This window comes from Dermacentor albipictus, unplaced genomic scaffold (assembly GCF_038994185.2).
Source record: "Dermacentor albipictus isolate Rhodes 1998 colony unplaced genomic scaffold, USDA_Dalb.pri_finalv2 scaffold_27, whole genome shotgun sequence".
In the NCBI taxonomy this organism is placed as follows: Eukaryota; Metazoa; Arthropoda; class Arachnida; order Ixodida; family Ixodidae; genus Dermacentor; species Dermacentor albipictus.
Window position 1 is genome coordinate 2,410,331 of NW_027225581.1, and position 16,845 is coordinate 2,427,175.

General features: G+C 44.6%; 1 long non-coding RNA gene across 2 annotated transcripts in view; it reads right to left on the reverse strand.

Annotated features, from left to right (window-relative positions):
* LOC139052607 (uncharacterized) overlaps positions 1 to 16,845 on the reverse strand; it is a 270,776-nt gene that overhangs the window by 118,194 nt on the left and 135,737 nt on the right. For both annotated transcript variants that reach the window (XR_011509983.1, XR_011509984.1), the window contains exon 2: positions 13,665 to 13,731. This is a non-coding gene — a long non-coding RNA (uncharacterized lncRNA). The remainder of the gene's footprint in view (positions 1 to 13,664; positions 13,732 to 16,845) is intronic.

Below are 16,845 nucleotides of genomic sequence, written 5' to 3' on the forward strand. Positions count from 1 at the left end.
GATACGTAGCAATATCGCAACTATGCTCAATGGCATTTGAACAGTTTCTTGCAATTTACAACTTCTAGCCATGCACTTATTCATTTTTGACTTGGATAGCCGTGAAGCCTAAGTGCATTTCTACCTAGCAATACTGCAAGCTTGTCTGCTGACACTAGCTGCACAAAAGAGCAACCGTAGCTTGTGCTCCAGCAGAACTTGAGGGCGGATTACATGTTCTTGCCACACTATAGATGAGAAATATGACCATAATCCCAAGCTTCAATATCTTAGCTAGTGTAAAGCTGCAATACCGGTACTGCACTACCTTAATTGCACTGCTCACAATGGTCAGACTATACCTCTGGTGCTATACACATTTTGGGGATGGCAAGAAGTTCCACTAGACAAGGTATCAACCACACCGACGTTTAAAACATTGAGTTAAGGGTGTTTAAGACTGACTAAACACAATTTGACACTTGGCTTCGACCTCGATTCCTTTCCGCTCTACTGTCATTGACTGAAGAGCCACAACAGGAGTAGAGTGGCAATGCTTTATTGTCTTGCCTGTTTACTAATAGCAAGAAACTACGCGCTAGCACTGTAGCATAATCAAAGAACAAAAGGACAAGATTATTGAGCAAGCTTTATCAACCAGCTCTCCAGTAGTCTGTGCCCCACGTCAGAGGGTATCGTCGAATCATGTCATGACTACAAAAGTCCATGAAAACTACTTGAGGCCGCAGTTTCAGTAGAAGATAGGGGATAACCCTAATTAAGGGTAAGCCTTTGCTTTTGACAATGATCGGCCAAACTTAGTCTCGGTATCCCACTTCTCCGCCAGTTCAGTAATGCCATCGTCCTTTTAAGATTGACCACATTACAAAAACGAACGCATGTACGTACAGTCCTATACACTGCGGCTGGTCGCGTCGCAATCCCGTGTTTCGCTAGTTTTAACGCCCGCGCAATACGTATGTAGAACCCAACAATCGGTTTGCTCTAGCGCACTTAGAAGAAGATCGTCGTCATGCTTTTTGCGCACCACAAACCCGTCGCACACACACACACACACACACACACACACACACACACACACACACACACACACACACACACAACTCGATTGTGCAACACGCGGTGTTCCACCTTGCATCGCTTTGCGCGAACAAACGCGTAACACACGCAACTGCTGTTTGCGCACACCAAACGCCAAAATGCGATGTTCCAACTTCCTTCGTGGTCTGCTATTCGCGCATACACATTCGTCACACACGCAACTCAATAGCTCTTTGCACACGCCAAGCGTGTCACACACACACAGCTTCGACTCCTGTATAGCGCGCTGTTTCACCTTGTATCGCTTCGTTCGTGGTCGTGCTGCTTGCGTGCATACGCAATGAACCGCCCACCCTGTTGCTCCGGTGAGTTGGCACAGACCCTGCGCTATGGTATATTTCTATAAAAGCGTTTTTCTACACGACAACTAGGAACCTAAGCTCTCCTAGGGCGAAAAGTTACGTGGATATAGAGTTCCTGTTAGTGCCGCGGGGGCGGCGCTGCAGTCGACCGACTGCACAGGCGAGCGAATGTTAATGCGTGGTAGGGTGCCAACATCGGAATTCCTTTGCATGGCGGTTAAAATCCCGGGCACAAAGTATATCTTCTCAACTGCTACGCCTTCTTTAAGAGAAAACCATGCGGGATTCCGTTGTATCCTTGTGGTTCAATCGGGTGGATAAAATTTTCTAGCTTTTATGATACTTCATAAACCTTGCCAGCTGCCTCGGAACTGAAGTGTCATATTATCAGTCGCTGTACTTTGAGTTGTTGATAATTTCAACCTACAGCTGTGATTCGGTAGCGCCCAACTTATCCAAGATTGTAAGGTGCCCACTCCGGAATTCCTGATTATGGCGGTTAGAATCACGGGCACAAAGTATATCTTCTCAACTGCTACGCCTGCTTTACGAGAAAACCTTGCGGGTTTTCCTTCTATCCTTGTGGTTCATTCGGGTGGATAAAATTTTTCAGCGTTTATGATACCTTCTATACCTTGCGGGTTGCCGCAGAACTGATGTGCCAAATTATCGGGCGCTGTACTTCGAGTTGATTATTTCAGCCTACCACTGTGATTCGGCAGCGTCCAACTTAGGCCAGATTGAAGGCTGCCCACTCCGGAATTCCTTTGCATGGAGGTTAGAATCCCGAGTCAGGAAGCATATTTCGTCAACTGCTACGCCTTCTTTATGAAAAACCCGTGCGGGTTTCTCTTGTAACATTCTGGTTCATTCGGGCAGATAATATTTTTTAGCATTCATGATACTTCCTATACCTTGCGGGCTGCGGCAGAACTGATATGCCATATTATCGGTCGCTGTACTTCGAGTTGTTGATCATTTCAGCCCAATGCTGTGATTCCGTAGCGTCCAAATTTGCCCAGATGGTAGAGAGCCCACTCCGGAATTCCATTGCATGAGGGTTAAACTCTGGGGCCAGGAAGAATATTTTGTCAGCTGCTACGCCTTCTTAACTAAAATCGCGGGCGGGTTTCCCTTGTAACATTCTGGCTCATTCGGTTATATAATTGTTTTTAGCTTTTGTGATACTTCATATACCTTGCGGGTGGCCGCAGAACTGATATGCCGTATTATCGGTCGCTGTAAATCGAGTTGTTCATTATTTCAACCTGCCTCTGTGATGCGGTAGCGTCCATATTTGCCCAGATGGTAGAGTGCCCACTCCGGAGTTCCTTTACATGAGGGTTAGACTCTGGGACCAGGAGGAATATTCTGTCAACTGCTACGCCTTATTAACGAAAACCCCGTGTGGGTTTCCCTTGTAACATTCTGGCGCATTGGGTTAGATAATTGTTTTTAGATTTTGTAATACTTCCTATACTTTGCGGGCTGCCGCAGAACTGATATGCCATATTATCGGTCGCTGTACTTCGAGTTGTTCATTATTTCAGCCTGCCGCTGTGATGCGGTAGCCTCCAAATTTGCCCAGATGGTAGAGTGCCCACTCCGGAATTCCTTTGCATGAGGGTTAGACTCTGGGGCCTGGAAGAATATTTTGTCAATGGCTACGCCTACTTTATCCAGAGACAGTGCGGGTTTCCCATGTAACATTGTGCTTCATTCGGGTAGATAATTGTTTTTAGCTTTTGTGATAATTCCTATACCTTGCAGGCTGCCGCAGAACTAATGTGCCATATTATCGGTCACTGTACTTCGACTTATTGATTATTTAAGCCTACAGTTGTGATTCGGTAGCGTCCAAATTAGCCCAGATTTTGGGGTGCCCACTACGGAATTCCTTCGCATGGCGGTTAGAATTCTGTGCCAGGAAGAATCTTTTGTCAACTACTACGCCTTCTTAATGAAAAACGCATGCGGGTTTCCCGTGTACGATTGTGGTTCATTAAGGTAGATAAAATTTATTAGCTTTTATGGTGCTTCCTATACCTTGCGGACTGCCGCGGAACTAATGTACCATATTATCGGGCGTTGTACTTCGAGTTTTTGATTATTTCATCCTACCGCTGCGATTCGATAGCGTCCTACTTAGACCAGATGGTAGAGTGCCCACTCCGGAAATCCTTTGCCTGGCGGTTAGAATCACGGGCCAGGAAGAATATCTTCTCAACTGCTACGCCTTTATGAGACAACCGTGCGGGTTGCCCTTGTATCTTTGCGGTTAATTCAGGTAGCTAACGTTTCTTTGTGTTTATGATACTTCCTATACCTTGCGGGCTGTCGCGCAATTGGTGTGCCATATTATCGGTAGCCGTACTTCGAATTGTTCATTATTTCAGCCTGCCGCTGTGATGCAATAGTAGCGTCCAAATTCGCCCAGATGGTAGAGTGCCCACTCCGGAATTCATTTGCATGAGGGTTACACTCTAGAGCCAGGAAAAATATTTTGTCAACTGCTACGCCTTCTTAACGAAAATCTTGTGTGGGTTTCCCTTGTAACATTCTGGTTCATTCGGGTAGATAATATTTTTTGCTTTTATGATACTTCCTATACCTTGCGGGCTACTGCAGAACTGATGTGCATTTTATCGGTCGTTGTACTTCGACATGTTGATTATTTCAGCCTACCGTTGAGATTCAGTAGTGTCCAAATTCTCCCAGACGGTAGAGTGCCCAATCCGGAATTCCTTTGCATGAGGGTTAGACTCCCGGGCCAGGAAGAATAATTTGTCAACTGCTACGCCTTCTTAATAAAAAACCCGTGCCAGTTTCCCTTGTAACATTGAGCTTCCTTCGGGTAGATAAAATTCTTTAGCTTTTATGATACTTCCAATATCTTGCGGGCGTCCGCAGCATTGATGTGCCGTATTGTCGGACGCTGTACTTAGAGTTGTTGATTATTTCAGCCTACCGCTATGATTCAGTAAGGTCTAGCTTAGCCCAGATTTTTGTGTGCCCACTCCGAAATTCCTTTGCATGGCGGTCAGACTTCTGTGCCAGGAAGAATATTTTGTAAACTGCTACGCCTTCTTAATGAACAACCCATGCGGGTTTCCCGTTAGGATTGTCGTTTATTCAGGGAGATAAATTTTTTTAACTTTTATGATACTTCCTATACCTTGCGGACGGCCGCGGAACTTATGTGCCATATTATCAGGCGCTGTACTTCGATTTGTTGATTATTTCAGCCTACCGTAGTTATTCGGTAGCGTCCAACTTATCCCAGATTGCAGAGTGCCCACTCCAGTATTCCTTTGCATGGTCGGTAGAATCCCGGGCCAGGAAGAATATTTTGTAAACTGCAACGCCTCCTTTATGAAAAACCCGTGCGTGTTTCACTTGTAACATATTTGGTTCATTCGCGTAGATAAAATTTTTCAGGTTTTATGATACTCCCTATACCTTGCAGGCTGCCACAGAACTAATGTGCCATATTATCGGTAGGTTTAGATTGAGTTCTTATTTCAGCCTACCGCTGTGATTCGGTAGCGTCCAACTTTCTCCAGATGGTAGAGTGCCCACTCTAGAATTATTTTGTGTGGTGCTTAACATCCCGGGCCAGGAAGCTTTTATAAACTGCAACGCCTTCTTTATGAAAAAGCCGTGCGGGTTTCCCTTGTAACAGTGTGATTCTTCAGGTAGATAATTTTTTTAGCTTTTATGACACTCCCTATACCTTGCAGACTGCCGCAGAACTGATATTCCATATTATCGATAGCTTTACTATGGTTTGTTGAATATTTCAGCCTAACGCTTTGATTCGGTAGCGTCCAAGTTTCTCCAGATGGTAGAATGCCCACTCCAGAAATCCTTTGCCTGGCGGTTAGAATCCCGGGCCAGGAAGAATATTTTGTCAACTGCTACGCCCTCTTTATAAGAAATGCGTGCGGGTTTCCCATGTAACATGGTGGTTCATCCAGATGGATAAAATGTTTTAGCTTTTATGGTGCTTCCTATACCTTGCGGACTGCCGCGGAACTAATGTGCCATATTATCGGGCGCTGTACTTCGAGTTTTTGATTATTTCAACCTACCGCTGTGATTCGATAGCGTCCAACTCAGACCAGATGGTAGGGTGCCCACTCCGGAATTCCATTGCATGGCGATTAGAATCCCGTGCCAGGAAGAATATCTTCTCAACTGCTACGCCTTTATGAGCAAACCGTGCGGATTGCCCTTGTATCATTGCGGCTAATTCAGGTAGGTAACGTTTTTTGTGTTTATGATACTTCCTATACCTTGCGGGCTGTCGCGCAACTGATGTGCCATATTATCAGTCGCTGTACTTCGAGTTGTTCATTATTTCAGCCTGCCGCTGTGATGCAATAGTAGCGTCCAAATTCGCCCAGATGGTAGAGTGCCCACTCCGGAATTCATTTGCATGAGGGTTAGACGCTGGGGCCAGCAAGAAGATTTTGTCAAATGCTACGCCTTCTTAACGAAAATCCCGTGCGGGTTTCCCTTGTAACATTCTGCTTCATTCGGGTAGACAGTACTTTTTTGCTTTTGTGATACTTCCAATAACTTGCGGGCTGCCGCAGAACTGATATGCCATATTATCGGTCGCTGTACTTAGAGTTGTTCATTATTTCAGCTTGCAGCTGTGATTCGGTAGCGTCCACCTTGCCCAGATGTTAGAGTGCCTTTTACGGAATTCCTTTGCATGAGGGTTACACTCCCGGGCCAGGAAGAATATTTTGTCAACTGTTACGCCTTCCTAATTAAAATCCCGTGCGGGTTTCCCTTGTAACATTCTGGGTAATTCGGGTAGATAAAATTTTTCAGCTTTTATGATACTTCCTATACCTTGCGGGCTGCCGCAGAACTGATATTCCATATTATCGGTCGCTGTACTTCGAGTTCTTGATTATTTCAGCCTACCGCTGTGATTCGGTAGCGTCCAACTTCCTCCAGAGGGTAGAGTGCCCACTCTAGAATTCTTTTGTGTGGTGCTTAACGTCCCGTGCCAGGAAGATTTTATCAACTGCAACGCCTTCTGTATGAAAAAGCCGTGCGGGTTTCCCTTGTAACAGTGTGATTCTTCAGGTAGATAAATTTTTTAGCTTTTATGATACTCCCTATACCGTGCAGGCTGCCGCAGAACTGATATTCCATATTATCGGTAGCTTTACTTTGATTTGTTGAATATTTCAGCCTACCGCTTTGATTCGGTAGCGTCCAACTTTCTCCTGATGGCAGAGTGCCCACTCCAGAAATCCTTTGCCTGGCGGTTAGAATCACGGGCCAGGAAGAATATCTTCTCAACTGATACGCCTTTATGAGAAAACCGTGCGGGTTGCCCTTGTATCACTGCGGTTAATTCAGGTAGGTAACGTTTTTCTGTGTTTATGATACCTCCTATACCTTGCGGGCTGTCGCGCAACTGATGTGCCATATTATCAGTCGCTGTACTTCGAATTGTTCATTATTTCAGCCTGCCGTTGTGATGCAATAGTAGCGTTCAAATTCGCCGAGATGGTAGAGTGCCCACTCCGGAATTCATTTGCATGAGGGTTAGACGCTGGGGCCAGGAAGAAGATTTTGTCAACTGCTACGCCTTCTTAATGAATATCTTGTGTGGGGTTCCCTTGTAACATTATGGTTTATTCTTGTAAATAATATGTTTTGCTTTTATGAGACTTCCTATACCTTGCGGATACCGCAGAACTGATATGCCATATTATCGTACTTCGAGTTGTTCATTATTTCAGCCTGCCGCGGTGATTCGGTAGCGTCCAACTTTGCCCAGCTGGTAGAGTGCCGACTCCGGAATTCCTTTGCATGAGGGTGAAGCTCTGCGGCCAGGAAGAATATTTTGTTAACTGCTACGCCTTCTTTCTGAAAATCCTGTGGGGGTTTCCCTTGTAACATTCTGGCTCATTCGGTTAGATAAAATTTTCTAGCTTTTATGATACTTCCTTTGCCTTGCGGGCTGCCGCAGAACTAATGTGCCATATTATCGGTCGCTTTACTTCGAGATTTTGATTATTTCAGCCTACAGCTGTGATTCGGTAGCGTCCAACTCAGACCAGATGGTAGGGTGCGCACTCCGGAATTCCTTTGCATGGCGATTAGAATCCCGGGCCAGGAAGAATATCTTCTCAACTGCTACGCCTTTATGAAAAACCATGCGGGTTGCCCTTGTATCATTGCGGTTAATTCAGGTAGGTAACGTTTTGTTGTGTTTATGATATTTCCTATACCTTGCGGGTTGTCGCGCATCTAATGTGCCATATTATCGGTCACTGTACTTCGAATTATTATTTCAGCCTTCCGCTGTGATTCGGTAACGTCCAACATTGCCCACATGGTAGAGTGGCCACTCCGGAATTCCTTTGCATATTAGTTAGAATGCCGGGCCACGAAGAATATTTGTCAACAGCAACGCTTTCTTTATCAAAACCCCGTGCGGGTTTCCCTTGTAACCTTATAGGTCATTCGGGTAGATAATTGCTTTTAGCTTTTGTGATACTTCCTACATCTTGCAGTCTGCCACAGAACTGATGTGCCATATTATCTGTCGCTGTACTTCGGCATGTTGATTATTTCAGCTTACCGTTGTGATTCGGTAGCGTCCAAATTTGCCCAGACGGTAGAGTGCCCAATCGGGAATTCCTTTCCATGAGGGTTAGACTCCCGGGCCAGGAAGAATATTTTGTCAACTGCTACGCCTTCTTAAGGAAAAACCCGTGCCGGTTTCCCTTGTAACATTGTGGTTCCTCCGGATAGATAAAATGTTTTAGCATTTATGATGCTTCCTATACCTTGCGGGCTACCGCAGAACTCATATGCCATGTTATCGGTCGCTGCATTTCGAGTTGTTTATTATTTCTGCCTACCGTTGTGATTCGGTAGCCTCCAAATTTGCCCAGATGATAGAGTGTCCACTCTGGAATTCATTTGCATGAGGGTGAGACTCCCGGACCAGGAAGAATATTTTGTCAGCTGCTACGTCTTCTTTATGGAAATCCCGTGCGGGTTTCCTTGTAGCATTCTGGTTCATTCAGGTAGACAACATTTTTTAACTTTTATGATACTTCCTATACCTGGCGGGCTGCCGCAGACTGATGTGCCGTAATATCGGTCGCTGTACTTCAATTTGTTCATTATTTCAGCCTGCTGCTGTGATTCGGTAGCGTTCATATTTACACAGATAGTAGAGTGCCCATTCCGGAATTCCTTTGCATGAGGGTGAGACTCCCGGACCAGGAAGAATATTTTGTCAACTGCTGCGCCTTCATAATGAAAAACCCGCACGGGTTTCCCTTGTAACATTCTGGTTCATTCAGGTATATAATTTTTTGAGCTTTTATGATACTTCCTATACCTTGTGGGCTGCCGCAGAACTGATGTGCCATATTATCGGACGCTGTACTTCTACTTGTTGATTTTTCAATCTACCTTTGTGATTCGGTAGCCTCCAACTTTGCCCACATGGTAGAGTGCCTAGTATGGAATTCCTTTGCAATGTGGTTAGCACACCGGGCCAGGAAGAATATTTTGTCAACTGCTACGCCTTCTTGATGAAAAACTCGTGCGGGTTTTCCTTGTAATATTGTGGTTCGCTCAGGCAGGCAAATTTTTTAGCTTTTATGATACTTCCTATACCATGCGGGCTGCCGCAGAGCTGATGTGCCATATTATCGGTCGCTGTACATCGACTTGTTGATTATTTCAGCCTGCCGCTGTGATTCGGTAGCGTCCAACTTTGCCCAGATGGTAGAGTGCCTACTCCGGAATTGCTTTGCATGAGCGTTATACTCCCGGGCCAGGAAGAATATTTTGTCAACTGCTACACCTTCTTAAAGAAAATCCCGTGCGGCTTTACCATGTAACCTTCTGGTTCATTCAGGTAGATAAAATCCTTTAGCGTTTATGATACTTCCTATACTTTGCGGCCTGCCCCAGAACTGATGTGCCGTATTATCGGTCGCTGTACTTCCAGTTGTTATTTATTTCAGCCTGCCGCTACGATTCGGTAGCGTCCAACTTTGCCCAGATGATGGACTGCCTATTACGGAATTCCTTTGCATGAGGGTTACACTCCCGGGCCAGGAAGAATAATTTGTCAACTGCTACGCCTTCTTAATGAAAATCTCGTGCGGGTTTCCCTTGTAACATTCTGGTTCATTCAGGTAGATAAAATTTTTTTAGCTTTTATGATACTTCCTATACATTGCAGGCTGCCGCAGAACTGATGTGCCATATTATCGGAAGCTGTACTTCAACTTGTTGATTATTTCAGTCTACCTTTGTGATTCGGTAGCCTCCAACTTTGCCCAGATGGTAGAGTGCCTACTGTGGAATTCCTTTGCAATGTGGTTAGAACACCGGGCCAGGAAGAATATTTTGTCAACTGCTACGCCTTCTTCATGAAAAACCTATGCGGGTTTTCCTTGTAATATTGTGGTTCGCTAAGGTAGGTAAATTTTTTAGCTTTTGTGATACTTGAATGATGGTTAGAATACCGGTCCAGGGAGAATATTTTGTCAACTGCTACGCCTTCTTTATAAGAAACCTCTACGGGTTTCCCTCGTAACATTGTGGTTCATTCGGGTAGGTAAATTTTTTAGCTTTTATCATACTTTTTATATCTTGCGGGCTGCCGCGGAACTGATGTGCCATATTAGCGGTCGCTGTACTTCGACTTGTTGATTATTTCAACCCACCGCGGTGATTCGGTAGCGTCCAACTTTGCCCAGATTGTAGAGTGCTGACTGTGGAATTCCTTTGCAATGTGGTTAGAATCCCGGGCCAGGAAGAATATTTTGTCAACTGCTACGCCTTCTTAATGAAAAATCCGTACGGGTTTCCCTTGTAACATTCTTGTTCATTCGGGTAGATGAAATTTTTAGCTTTTATGATACTTCCTATACTTTGCGGGGTGCCGCAGAACTAATATGCCATATTATCGGTCGATGTACTTCAAATTGTTCATTATTTCATTCTACCTTTGTCATTCGGTAGCGTTCAAATTTGCCCAGACGGCAGAGTGCCCACAGCGGAATTCCTTTGCATGAGGGTGAGTCTCTGGGGCCAGGAACAATATTCTGTCAACTGCTACGCCTTCTTAATGAAAATCCCGTGCGGGTTTCCCTTGTAACATTCTGGTTTATTCGGGTAGATAAGATTTGTTAGCTTTTATGATACTTCGCATACCTTGCGGGCTGCCGCAGAACTGATGTGCCATATTATCGGTAGCTGTACTTTGAGTTGTTTATTATTGCGGCCTACCGCTGTGATTCGGTAGCGCCCAAGTTTGCCCAGAAGGTAGAGTGCCCACTCCGGAATTCCTCTGCATGGTGGTTAGAATCCCGGGCCAGGAAGAATATTTTGTCAACTGATATGCCTTCTTAATGAAAATCCCGTCCGGGTTTCCCTTTTAACATATGGGGTTCATTCGGGTTGATAAAATTTTTTAGCTTTTATGATACTTCCTATACCTTGCGGGCTGACGCAGAACTGATATGCCATATTATCGGTAACTGTAGTTAGATTTTCTTTAATAATTCTCCCACCCGCTGAGATTTGGTAGCATCCAGCTTAGCCCAGAAAGTAGGGTGCGCACTCCGCAATTCCTTTGCATGGCGATTAGAATTTTGGGCCACGGCCAAAAAATCCTCAATTTTAATGCTTTCTTTTTGAAAAACCCGCGTGGGTTTGGTTTGTAACATTGTGGTTCATCCGGGTAGATAAACTTTTCAGCTTTTATGATACTTCTTATACCTTGCTAGCTGCCGCGGAAATGATGTGCCATATTATCGGTCACTGTACTTCAAGTTGTTGATAATTTTAGCCTACCGCTTTGATTCGGTAGCGTCCAACTTGGACCAGATTGCAGGTTGCCCACTCCGGAAATCCTTTGCGTGACGGTTAGAATCCCACGCCAGGAAAAATATCTTCTCAACTGCTACGCCTTTTTTATGAGAAACGCGTGCGGGTTTCCCTTGAAACATTGTGGTTCATTTAGGTAGACAAAATTTTTTAGCTTTTATGGTACTTCGTACTGATTCGGGCTGCCGTGGAACTGATGTGCCATATTGTGAATTGCTGTACTTTGAGTTGTAATTATTTCAGCCTACCACTGCGATTCGGTAGCCTCCAACTTGGACCACACGGTAGGGTGCCCTTTCCGGAATTCCTTTGCATGGCGGTTAGGATCCCTTTCCCAGGCCGAGTATTTCTTCAACTGTGATGCCTTCCTATTGAGAAAGGCGTATGGGTTTCTTTTTTAACAATTCGATGTATTCGGGTAGATGAAGTTTTTCAGCGTTTATGAGTTCAACGCAAAGGAATTAGTTATTTCCCTTTTTCGAGAAACTGGTCAGAACAGGAAAATGAAAGGTTTACTTGTATATGAGCAGCAAAGCTGGCACTGCTCTTAGTATAGAATTTAATTTCTACAGAAACACTTTTTTGTGATTTCAGTTTTGCTGCAAAGCGAAGCAATTACAGTATTAGGATGCATGGGAGGTCACTGCTGCGGGTCGACTTTAATAACAAATTGGAGGTAACCTAGCGTCATAGGCGTTCTTCTCCCATTAATAGCGACCAGTTGATTGTCATTCTCGAGATCGTCTCCTTCTTTTGGCAACGATTGTGTATATCTAAAAAACCATCAGTTACTCGTGTTGCTCATTACATACTCAATCTTTGTACCGTAGCTAAGATATAGGCTGCCTACTCCCTTTGGCTGTCTACTCCAAACGTTTTTTTTTCTTTCTGGTAATTTACGTCTAGATTTCGGCTCCTCGCTTATTTCGCGGTACTACACGTCCTCGCAAGCTTCTTTTTTAGCCTCCAAGCTTATGCAGCACAGGTTCAACATATTCGTTTAGAAATATAGACCGCCTGGTGCTTTATACGTCCTGATACCAATATTGTGTGTTTTCCCCAGATCAAGCTTTTATCAAAGCCCTAACGGCCAATTTGTAGTGTTTACTACTGAATTCCTATCGCATACATATTTAGCTGCTGGTCGCGTCTAGCCAACCCCCCAACCCATATTTCACTTTTTATCACTTCATATGGCTGTGAATACTTAGTTTCGGCAACTAGCAGCAGGGCAACCCGCCTGACATGACAGGCACTGATGAGCCAAGACGTAGAAAGATAAAGATTTTGGCAAAGCCATTGGATGAAGCGTTATCCCAGAATCTTATTGACTGATGTATTTTTCTTTTGCGTCTCAAGAACAACGTGTTACTTTCTAATTGATCTTTATTTTCCGCGGAGTCGTCATAACGGAAGAAGAATCCTTCAGCGATTGAAACTAAAAGTGCATACATTCTGCCATGCCACGAATAAAACATAAAGCACACCATTCGTTTGAATAGAGAACAAGCACAAGACACGTGTTCGAACTACGTAATTATTGCTAGGGCACTCCCGCTAACAATGTAACGCACGGAGCACTTCTCGCATGCATTGCTGTTGCGCAAGATGCCACCGCGACTGCACCTTGAGACGTAGAGAAGGACGTCACTAGCCTTTCACATGTAAAGTAACCAGACTAACAACTCATTTAATTATTCCTGCAGCACAGCTATGTGTAGGAAACATGTAGTTAAGACTCCCGAGGAGCAGCATTATTGCGAGAAGTGAAAAAAGAGAAATGAATGGCGAGTTAAGCGACAAGGTGCTACCAAAACTGACGAACTTCGTTCCGAAGATGCCCAGAGCGAGCGCTAAAGCCTCTTCTTTGTGAAGAGACTTTGATAGTGGTGACTCTACTGCTGCTTTAAGGCGACTTTATTGATGGCGTTGCGAAACCCGACAAGAACGACTGGATCTTTTTGTTTGTCAAGAACAGCTTTAGACCTGGATGCTACAACGACCCAAATCGACTATTTCTGTGGACAGGCGTTTTGGATTAGGCCTTGCCCACGAATGTAGCGAACAGACCACAACGACCACAAAGCTGTTTTCACCAGCTATTCTCTAATGCATTAAAGAATTGTGTACCTCCCTCCCCCCCAACACGAACTTGTTGTAGTGGTGGTTCTCCGTAGCTTCGCCGGACCTGTGGGGACGAAGGCTGAGATGACGATTCAATTTTTTTCTAGTCTTACATCAAAACGGCGAGAACAATTTTGGAAAATAAGCAAAATGAAGCATAGGATATGGTAGCGTAATATGTGCGATAAGTGCCTCAGACATGTAAAATACAACAAATATAACTAGCACTACGAAATTCTTACTTACAGTGAAAGGTATTCGCATATTCGTATAGTACAGTGCAGTTTGGCCATAAATTCACAACTCCTTGAGCCTGAAACAGAAGTAGAGTGTGCGCTAAGCAGGAACGTTGTCGAATTATATGGCAATTGAGATATTTTTGGCTTTGTAGCAGATCGGATGAAATGATAAAATGTCAATGCCATTCTCTTAAGACAATGGTGAGAGAAATTGCGTTACAAGTAAGGCTGCCAGCTGTATTAGGTTCTGCAGGCAGCCAAGCAAGTAGCTCTAATCAAATATCAGCAGTTCCATAAATATTACGAGCAATCAAAAAGTGCTAAACGACAGGAGGAATGAATGGGCACAGACAACAGCGATGCTGTCTGTGTCATGTCTGGCATGTACTCCCACAAATGCAGTCAGGCTGGGCGCTTGAAGTTTGCAGCACACAACTAAAACAATAATAATAAAGCAACATGAAAGCTTAGATATTGAGCTTGTATATCATGTACTGTTCGTCAAGATACTATACAAAAATGATTGTTTTCACAACCTATTGTCGAGAAAATAAATTCGTCTTGAAAATAATATGGTCATGAGTTCCGAACCACTTAAAAATAGTACATCATAATTTTATTGAGGTAACCAAAGCAGAAAAAAATACAGTAATGCGGATAACTAATAAATTAAATTAAGCGGTTTTACGAGCCAAAACCACTTCGTGATTATGAGGCATGCCGTAGTGGAGGACTCCGGAAAGCTCGACCCCCTGGATTTCTTTAACCTCTACCTTAATCTGAGTACACGGGTGTTTTCGCATTTCACCACCATAGAAATTGGGCCGCCATGGCCGGGATTCGATCCCGCGACGTCATGCTCAGCAGCCCAACACCATAGCCGCTGAGCAACCACGGCAGGTTGCAGATAAGTGGAAACGACAACCTAAATCAAGCACATGGGTTATACGTGACTCCATATATTACGTAGTACGCTGTATTTGAAGAATACTTTTGTCTGCTGTTGGTACGCATATTTAGGTAAATTCCTGCGTTCGTGGAAACGCTTTTTCGTTGATGCTAATTCTGGCTCGGTCAAGTCACTTGCGTAGAGTATGTACTTTATCTTTTTGTTGCCAATAGGATATGTTAATAAGGTTGAGTTGATTGTTTCTATAGTAACAATTATTTTCGTGTACTTTGTCTATTTCAGAAATGATTATGTTGTTATGCCTGCTTAAATTTTACTTTTATTAAACACTGGCTCGCATTGATGATTCGGATATTGCTCGGAAATTGCCTGAGACATGCGTTGTGAACCTATTCTTTCTCCTGTGGATAACCTGCACGTTGCACGAACTATTTGTGAGTTCTTTTGGAAAGAAAAGTGTCTTTTTTGTGCAATATTTTAGCTTTTTTAGCACACTTAGTGCTCTAAAAGTTTACATCATGCCAAAGGCGCATTGGCTGACCTGCTGCTTGCGAACGCATTGATATTAGAGGCAGCTTAATAGAGAATGTCTTGCACTATGTGTTTATGATATTAACGCGATCAGGGGGGGGGGGGATCTAGTGGCGAGGACGTCTGGCTGCTGCACTTAGGAAACCGTGTTGGACCATCCACCTTACGAACGTGGGTGGGTTTGCTGGATACTGGGCACCTGCCACACTTCAATAAATTTTTTTAGGCTACCAACTTAGGTCAATCGGTCTATACCACGCGCTCTGTGCCGCTTGGTATTGAAAGGGCAAGGGTGGCTGGACCGTTGTGTTTGTAATGTTGCATGGACATGTTGATGATGGTAATGCTGAGGGGAAATCTTGGTAAGGTTTTTATTGAACATGTCGTGTAGAGCATCTCATGTACAGCAGCCAAGAAGATTAGGAAGTCTGATGAAGAAGGAAGGAGCAAGGACTTGTGACATGCAGAAGTACTGCATCGCGTTCCATCGGCCCATCCTGGCCAGAAGCATGAGAGATCACCGCATTCTACCACCGCCAAAAAATAAATGAACTCTGTTTTCTTCAAGAGGTTGAACGGCCAATCTCACCCTGTGCTATGTCACTGAACATAGACCTGCACAGCAAGGTGACCCGGCTCCGTCCACTCTAGAACTACGATCCGGAATTTTGCGGTCATCGGGAAAATCGATCGGGATAAGGATCGAGTGCGGTCATGAGTGATAATTGTATTACGACGCAAATGACCGAATGTGTGCTGGTTCATGCGGCACTTCGCAGTTGAGTTACTAACTTCATGTGAAGTCCAATAACAAGAAAGGGGCTGACAGATGGAATAGCACACTGTGGCATAAAGTTTGAAAACAGGGATAAGGTGCCTCAGGAAGACTGGCCAAGTTTCGATAGGAGGATCTATCTTCGTCAAAGGCGGCCTCGTCTTCCTCGGCATGTTAGTAATAAAGGGTTAGTGCAGTGACGTCACCTGCGGGTGTTGTCGCTGGCAGCTGGTTTTAAAGAGAGAGACTTCAGAGGAAACGAGCACTGTCGTCCGACGTCTGTGAGCTTTGTTCCCAAGACGGGGTGACAAGAACGGGAGAGTGGGAGCGCGGAGAGAAAAGAGAAGCGAACAAAAAAACGAGGGGGGGGGGGAGCCAGGGCGACCCCAAGACCGAAAAGAAAGGGGAGACAGAAAGAACAAGAAAGAGAAAAACAAAATTTTAAGGAAGGCCGGGGCCTGGGAGCGTGTTGGGGTTGCGAGAGGTTATCCTGGTTAACGTTATCCTTGTTTTCAAACTTTATACCACAGTGTGCTATACCATCTGTCAGCCCCTTTCTTGTTATTGGACTGCTAGGCCAGCTGACGATGACGGAACAGGGTAAGTGCCCCTTGTTATCCTTTGCCCATGTAGCAGTCCTTGGAGACAGTCAGTACAGATACCTGAAGGAGCATTTTCCACCAGGCCCACAGGCGCCATACATAAGACACCTTAGTAGGGCACAAACATCAGATATTCTCCTGCTAGCTTGTGATACACCAGTTGACACCACATACGTTGTTATCAATGTAGGCACAAACAACCTCAGGACACAAAGCGCCGCGGAAATGACAAAGTCCATGAGCGACGTAATAAGAACCATTCAAGCCACTCGCCCAAACGCAGATATAACCGTAACGACTGTCACTCCACGCCTACGAAACAAACACCACCCACTTATTCACCAAACTAAAGCACTCATGAAGAACAATG